This window comes from Arachis ipaensis, chromosome B02, assembly GCF_000816755.2.
Source record: "Arachis ipaensis cultivar K30076 chromosome B02, Araip1.1, whole genome shotgun sequence".
NCBI lineage: Eukaryota > Viridiplantae > Streptophyta > Magnoliopsida > Fabales > Fabaceae > Arachis > Arachis ipaensis.
Genome location: NC_029786.2, coordinates 97,205,335 through 97,214,055, shown reverse-complemented (window position 1 = coordinate 97,214,055; position 8,721 = coordinate 97,205,335). Strand labels below are relative to the sequence as shown.

General features: G+C 35.0%; 2 long non-coding RNA genes across 2 annotated transcripts in view; one reads left to right on the top strand and one right to left on the bottom strand.

Annotated features, from left to right (window-relative positions):
- Positions 1,967 to 2,410, bottom strand: LOC110269022. The gene is made up of 2 exons (XR_002357907.1): positions 2,292 to 2,410; positions 1,967 to 2,197 (listed from the first exon to the last, which is right to left on the bottom strand). It is a non-coding gene; the product is annotated as an uncharacterized LOC110269022 (long non-coding RNA).
- The window catches only part of LOC110269020, an 11,718-nt gene continuing 9,660 nt past the window's right edge, over positions 6,664 to 8,721 (top strand). Inside the window, exon 1 of the long non-coding RNA XR_002357905.1 lies at positions 6,664 to 6,698. This is a non-coding gene — a long non-coding RNA (uncharacterized LOC110269020). The remainder of the gene's footprint in view (positions 6,699 to 8,721) is intronic.

Here is an 8,721-nt window from a genome sequence, read left to right as displayed (position 1 = left end):
TAAAACAATAATTATTTTGAAATGGAGGGAATATCCATTCTTTTAACCACTCTTTCTCATTCTCAATTTATGTCATATAACAATCAAATAAATAAAAGCATTAATAGAAAATACGTAGTACTAGTGTAAATACAGATATGTGTAGTAATAAAAATTTTTCCTTGTACACATGTATTTTGTTAATATATACATTTTCAATAACATACAGTACACAGTACACACAGGTACAGATCTTGGAATGAAAGAATATAGAAATTGACACTAACATTTGAGCACATGAAACTACATGCATATGAGTAGTGGTAATGGAGCAAGCAAGACATTCAGAATTTTAAGAAAGAAGAAGTGAGTGCTTTTTAATGTATTATGTTAGGCATAGATGTTTTTATCTTTATTAATACACGCGAACTATTTTAATATTAAAATAAATATAATCTCCACAGAAAAAAAATATATTATTAAAGGACTAACTTGATTTCCGGTATTTACTTTAAATAACTTGAGATCATATGATCTGGTTTTATTTTCTTATATTGATTACCAACCTCAAGTTTTGTCCTAATAATAACTGCTATATATAGGTTCTTAAAAAGTTTAAAACTTCGGTATCATGAGATAATGATTGAATTAAATTAACTAAATTATTTTATTTTATTTCTGGCCGAACCACGTTAACCATGTAACCCATGTTCTGATCTGTATTTAATTTATGTTTACTCAAGTAGCTAACTTTTTCTGTTTTTATCTTCTTTCTTATTAAGCTATGATCCATTTTTTGGGACAAAACAAAAAAAGAAAAGGACGATCTATATTGAATATTATAATATATGAACGAACTTTGCATTAGGAAAGCTTTAAACTTATTAGGAAATATTTTGTTAATGAGTATCCAAAAATAATTATCTACATTTTAAAATCATTAATTAAAGAATGACTTACGTATGGTGCTCATTTGTACAAAGTACAAACTACAGGGTACTTAAGAAAAGAGTTGTGGACCATGACAAAACATTAATACAGGTAGTTTGTATTTTTTGGTTTTCTACGAAAATTTTCAAGTCCATAGATCAAAGACTAATCTATGATACTAAGTTTCATGCACAAACCCCTACATTTGTTTAAACGAATTAGTGAACTAACTATTAGGTCATTTCAACTTAATTACAGATAGTATATTTTTGGTCGAACATAAAAATAGAATAAATTCCCACAGGTAGCATATAACTTGAATGCGTGTGAACATAGTTGTAGTATATACTTGACTATGAAAGATAGACATTAAAGAACAGATAGGTTTCGAGAAAAATGGATTCTCTCTATTTTTTTTAACAATTATGGGAGTAAAGTGTAATTTCTCACTATTAATTGTTATAAGTGGGACCAAAAAAAATATGAGAGAGAATGCATTGAAGGGTTATAAATCACACTTTACTTCCTTAATTTTTTTTCAACAATTGAAAGAATCCATTCCCATTCTGGAGTGGGAGCAATGTCTAACTCCCATATTGGGTCTAAAATAGTACCCAACCCAAAAATGACTTTTTTGAGACATATTAATTCATAAAACAGGAGTGTTAGGGACCAACACTTTTGTTAAATTCTGCCCAATACTTAACTATCAAAAGAAAATTGAATGATTTTACACTATTAGATACAATCTCACACTATTAAAAACATTATTAATGACTAAAAATAAACCACAAAATTTGCTGATCTCCTAGACTTTCTCATCATACAAAATGTAATTTAAATTATATTTACGTAGAATTTTGTGTCTATGCCACGTAGATTTATTTAAATCCTTCCTAAATTTTTCTTTTGAAACATTATAAATAAAGTGCTTATTAACATATATTAAAAGTATTCTATCCACCCTAATCTTTTTACCTCTTAAATTATTACTGATTTGAATATTAGAGTCTCGTAGATACATCCTACTGCGGTAAAAAAGCTAAAATGGAGCAAGGAGATCAACTTCAACCTTGTGTCCCAATCCTACTAAACAGTTCTAGATTCTACTAATTTATGTTCTACGATTATGAGAGGTAATCATAATCTCAACTCTAAGTCAAACTTCACAGTGCAAAGGATGAATTCAAGTACAAAATGAGAGTTAATAACACGAGCCACATCTGAAGCTTTGTTTCTTGGAGGTGCGGATAAGATTATTCCATTGGTGCATTCATGGCTACACAACCTATGAGCAAGTTAGCATTTGGGTTTTTAAGTATTTCAAAAACAATATCAATAGATTAGCATGCAAATACTAAGGTTAAGCATAGTATATGTACCTTCTCTCATGTGAAGGACAAAAATTGAAATCTCAAACCTTGAGCAGCACCAATCAGAGTTAAATAAGCTGCTATATTCATTGTGTTGTTGGGTTTTTCTCTCTTTTGTGAGGCCCAAGTCCAACATTTTGAGGCTGTCTCTTCCACCCATTGTGCTACAACCCTAATTCAGATTTTTGGGGGTCATTGAGAGTGAGAGAGAGTAGCCACCAAGTGAGAGAGAAAGGAAAAAACAGAATTTTCATTTTTGTCAAAAGCAGTAAATTTCAAATGGCAGTTTCTCAGTTGTTCACCGTTGGATCGGCTTGAAATTTAAACTGCGTGTTTCTATCATCTTGTTCTTCATTCTGGTTGGTGAAGATGTTGATTGGAGATTTTCAGTGAGAGAAATTGGCTTCACAAGAGAGAAATTAGGTTTCCCATTTTTACACAGAGCAGCAATTTTGGAACGGCAGTTTCTCATTCTTTCACCGTTGGATCGACGTGAAATTTAAATTGTAGATTCTTCACATCTTGTTCTTCATTCTGGACGGTAAAGATTTTAATTGGAGGTATGAAGAGGAAGAAATTGGCTTCGACAACAGCTCTATTTTTTTGGGTATATTTCATCTTCTTGCTTTTCATTTGTGAGCTTTGGTGCTTTGATATTTTGGATGGTTATATGCACATTTTTGTACTTTGTTTGAGACTCTCTTGTATCTCATTTGATTATAGTGGAGCTATTTCATTGGTCTGGACGACTCGTGGTTTTTACCTTTCACACTGAGGGGGTTTTCCACGTTAAAATCTCGGTGTGTTCTTATTATTGCTTTACTTGCTATATTTGCTTGTTATAGTTGCTGCCATATTGTGTTGTGAGTGTTTCCATATTATTCTTGTGTTGGACATTTGTGTCGTTTCCGCTGCTAGGCTCTTTCATACTGGCATCAGAGCTTGTTGGTATTTTTCTGGGCTTGTGATTTTGTGAACAATGGAAGCTAATACTAATACTAGTAGGATGATCACTCTTAATGGTCCTAATTATGATTTATGGAAGTCAAAAATGGAAGATTTGCTTTATGTCAAGAATTTTCATCAACCAGTTTTTGGTACAGAGAAGCCTAATGATAAATCTGATAATGATTGGACTTTGTTGCATAGACAAGTCTGTGGATATATTAGGCAGTGGGTTGACGATAATGTGTTGAACCATATTATTGGAGAGACACATGCTCGGACTCTTTGGATTAAGCTTGAACAGTTGTATGCTCGAAAAACTGGGAATAACAAGATATTTTTGATCAAGCAGTTGTTGGCTTTGAAGTATACAGATGGGACATCAATGACAGATCACTTGAATAATTTCCAAGGAATTATGAATCAGTTATCTTTCATGGGTATCAAGTTTGATGAAGAGGTTCAAGGATTGTTACTTCTTGACTCCTTACCAGACTCGTGGGAAATTCTCAGAATGTCATTGTCCAATTCTGCTCCTGATGGTGTAATCTCTATGGATCTTGCCAAGAGCATTGTTTTGAATGAAGAGATGAGAAGAAAGTCACAAGGTACATCGACTACACATTCATATGTTCTTGTTTCTGAGTCTAGGGGGAGAAGCAAAAGTCGAGGTCCTAAAGGTAGAGATCAAAGCAGAAGCAAGTCTCGAGGAAAGTATAAGAATATTGAGTGTCATCATTGTGGTCAAAAGGGACATGTGAAGAAATTTTGTTGGCAGCTAAAGAAGGAGAAAGCCAAGGCAAGTAAAGACAAGAGCACAAATAAAGATGATGGTAGCAAGGAAGACAAGGTTAATGTAACTCATGATGATTTTCTTGTTGTTGAGAAGTTTGAATCTGTTAACCTTGTTGATAATAGCACTAGTTGGGTGATTGATAGCGGTGCTTCTATTCATGTTACATCTAGGAGGGATTTGTTTACGTCTTATACTTCTGGTGATTTTGGTGATGTAAAAATAGATCATCAAGGTGTTGCAAAATGTGCCGGTGTTGGACAGGTTTGCTTGGAAACCTCCAACGGTACCAAGTTGACTTTGAAGCGTGTGAAGCATGTTCCAGATATTCGGTTGAACTTACTTTCTGTTGGTAAATTGTGTGATGAAGACTTGGATAGCTCATTCTCTCGTGATAGTTGGAAGCTCACCAAGGGTTCCATGGTTGTTGCTAGAGGTACTCGACACTCTACTCTTTATTTAACTTAAGCAAAGATTGTGAAAGATGTTGTTAATGCTGCTGAGTTTGTTGATGAAACTGATTTATGGCATAAGAGATTATGTCATATGAGTGAGAAGGGCATGAATATGTTATCTAAGAGGAATCTTTTATCTGGTTGTAAGGTTGCTTTGTAAAAGTGCAACCATTGCTTTGCTGGGAAACAGAACAGGGTTTCTTTCAAGAGCTACCCACCTTCAAGGAAGTCAGAGATACTTGACTTGGTGCATTCTGATGTATGTGGGCCGATAAAGACAAGAACACTTGGAGGGTCTATCTATTTTGTAACCTTTATTGATGATCATTCTAGGAAATTATGGGTTTACACTTTGAAGACCAAAGATCAAGTTTTGAATGTGTTCAAGCAATTTCAAGCTTCTGTTGAAAGAAAAACTGGGAAGAAGTTGAAATGCATTCGTACTGACAATGGTGGTGAGTACTCAGGTCCATTTGATGCTTATTGTAAAGAGCATGGTATAAGACATCAGAAGACTCCTCCGAAGACTCCTTAGTTGAATGGCTTGGCTGAAAGGATGAACAGAACATTGGTTGAAAGAGTTAGGTGCTTATTGTCACAGTCTGGATTGGCAAAATCCTTTTGGGGTGAAGCTTTGAGCACTGTTGTTCATGTCTTGAACCGGACACCATGTGTTTCCTTGCAATTTGAAGTGCCAGAGAAGGTATGGTCAGGTAAAGATGTTTCTTATGATCATTTAAGAGTCTTTGGATGTAAAGCTTTTGTTCATATTTCTAAAGATGAGAGATCTAAGCTTGATGTAAAGACTAGGCAATGTATTTTTATTGGCTATGGCATGGATGAGTTTGGTTACAGGTTTTATGATCCTGTTAACAAAAAGGTGATTCGGAGTAGAGATGTTGTCTTTGTTGAAGACCAAACATTGAAGGATGTTGATAATACTGAGAAGCCAATGGTTCAGCCTAGTGATGATTTTTCTGACTTGGATATTACTCCCTTTATGCCTATGGTAGAAGATGGTAGAGTTGAAGCTCAAAATAATGAGAATGATACAAGTGCAAGTGAAGATGGAACAATTGATCCGATACTTGATGAAGTTGGTGATGATGATCAAGATGAAGAACCAGCTTTGGAAATTCCTGCAAATGCACTTAGAAGGTCTACAAGAGAGCGGAAGCCTTCATCAAGGTATTCTCCACATGAGTTTGTTTTGTTGACTGATGGGGGAGAACCTAAATGTTTTGGAGAGACTGTTGAAGATGAAAGCAAAACTCAATGGCTTGAAGCTATGCAAGAATAAATGAAGTCCTTGCTTGAGAATGATACCTATGAGTTAGTGAAGCTACCGAAAGCTATGCGAGTTTTGAAGAATAAATGGGTATTCAGAATCAAGAATGAAGAACACAATTCTAAGCCTCGGTATAAGGCTAGATTGGTTGTTAGAGGTTTTAGCCAGAGAAAAGGTGTTGATTATGAGGAGATCTTTTCTCCTGTTGTGAGGATGTCATCCATTCATGCTGTGCTTGGATTAGCAGCGTCTCTTGATTTGGAGATTGAGCAAATGAATGTGAAGACAGCTTTTTTTCATGGTGATTTAGATAAGGAGATCTACATGGAGCAACCGGAGAGCTTTGTTGTTAAAGGAAAGGAAGATTTTGTGTGCAAGTTTAAGAAGAGTCTTTATGGGTTGAAGCAAGCTCCAAGACAGTGGTACAAGAAGTTTGAATCTGTTATGGGGAAGCATGGTTACCGTAAGACAACTTCAGATATCATTGTGTATTTGTGCAAAAATTTTCTGATGATGATTTTATCATTCTTTTGCTTTATGTGGATGATATTTTGATTGTGGGCAAGAATGCTTTGAGGATTAATGAGTTGAAGAAACAATTGAGCAAGTTCTTTGCTATGAAGGACTTGGGTCCTGCCAAACAAATTTTGGACATGACTATTACTCGTTATAGAGATTCCAAGAAGCTTTATTTGTCACAGGAGAAGTACATAAAAAAGGTGCTTCAAAGGTTTGGCATGAATGATGCCAAATGTGTTGCTAGTTCTTTTGCTCCTCATTTTAAGTTGAGTACCAAGCAGTGTCCAACCACTGATGAGGAGAAACAAGCCATGGATGAAATTCCTTATGCCTCAGCTGTTGGAAGCTTGATGTATGCTATGGTATGTACTAGACCAGACATTACTCATGCGTGCTGATATGATGACAAAAGCATTGTCAAGAGAAAAGTTTGAAACATGTTGTTTGATCGCCGGAATGGCGAGAGCCTCCACCTAGTCGAGAAGGGGGAGATTTGTTGGGTTTTTCTCTCCTTTGTGAGGCCCAATCCCAACATTTTAAGGGTGTCTCTTGCACCCATTGTGCCGCAACCCTAATTCAGATTTTTGTGAGTCATTGAGAGTGAGAGAGAGTAGCCACCAAGTGAGAGAGAAGGGAAAAAATAGAATTCCCGTTTTTGCCCAAAGTAGTAAATTTCAAATGGCAGTTTCTCAGTTGTTCACCGTTGGATCGGCTTGAAATTTAAACTGCCTGTTCCTATCATCTTGTTCTTTATTCTGGTCGGTGGAGATGTTGATTGGAAATTTTCAGTGAGAGAAATTGGCTTCGCAAGAGAGAAATTAGGTTTCCCATTTTTACACAGAGCAGCAATTTTGGAACGGCAGTTTCTCATTCTTTCACCGTTAGATCGACGTGAAATTTGAACTGTAGATTCTTCACATCTTGTTATTCATTCTGGATGGTAAAGATTTTAATTGGAAGTCTGCAGAGGGAGAAATTGGCTTCGACAGCAGCTCTATTGTTTTGGGTATATTTCATCTTCTTGCTTTTCATTTGTGAGCTTTGGTGCTTTGATTTTTTGGATGGTTATATGCACATTTTTGTGCTTTGTTTGAGACTCTCTTGTATCTCATTTGATTATAGTGGAGCTATTTCATTGGTCTGGACGACTCGTGGTTTTTACCTCTCACACTGAGGGGGTTTTCCATGTTAAAATCTCGGTGTGTTCTTATTATTGCTTTACTTGCTATATTTGCTTGTTATAGTTGCTGCCATATTGTGTTGTGAGTGTTTTCATATTGTTCTTGTGTTGGACATTTGTGTTGTTTCCGCTGCTAGGCTCTTTCATGTGTATCCGTTATTCCTTTCAAATAAAGACTAATATTGAGAATGCATAATCCATTGCTCATGAACAGAGTTAAATAAGCTGCTATTATGAAGTGGCAAAATGTTTGTTAAGCTCAAATTAACAACACTTACTCTTCTCAAATTCCATCTTCTGTATCTCATGCTCATGAAACACTTCCTTCACTGTCTTCAACTTCATGAATCCACATCAGTCTCTAAAGCTTCTGTTCCCAATGTCTCATGGCTTGCATATTTGAACATGAAGTGGTAGCCATGACTATGAGAGCAGCTCTTAATTATGTCTCTGGAGTTCCATCTCTGTTGTCATTGATCTCATAATTGATAAAAAAGAAACTTCTTCAAAAGGATTCATATTTGAGATGATAGTTAACTGCCTAATCAAGTAATCATAGTTATTCTTGGGGCAAGGATATCACATCTCAATCTTTGAAAATGATAATGATAATGAAAATAGAAAAGAAGAGTAGCGTTTTCTTATACCAACAGAAACAAAATAAAACTGTCTGGGCTGGAATTCACACTTTTTTTTTGTTGCTCACGGTATCTCCCAACTTAATAGGCCAAGAACTAATCCGTCGCGAATTGGAGCTCCATTTAAGGGTTTGTTCGAACTCCCGACACTTGTTTAAGCGAATCAATGAGCTGACTACTCGATTAACTCAAATTAGTTAAATTCACACTTGTTACATGGCCCATTTTAGAATACAGAAATAACTTTCAATCATCAAATTGGATTCTTAAGACTTTACATATATTTGAGTCCGGTTTTCAATATTACAGAAATAGCTAGTTCAAAGGATTTATATCTCATAATTATTGTTTCAATTCCGGCTAGGAAACAAATTTTGAATTTGAAAAATAATTTAAAATTAATAATTATTAATTGAGTTGTTCAATTCTTGACTGATTAGATATTTGATTTTCTATACTTTTTCTTTATATACAATCAATATTTTTTTAGAAAAAAAAATGAATTTTAATGGTATCCTTACAAGACGTTTTTGGATGGAGAGAACTATTCATTCACCTCTTTAACCAAAGATTTTAACAACTCTTGAACTTATATCATAAAGAGGTTGTCCATCATCCTAT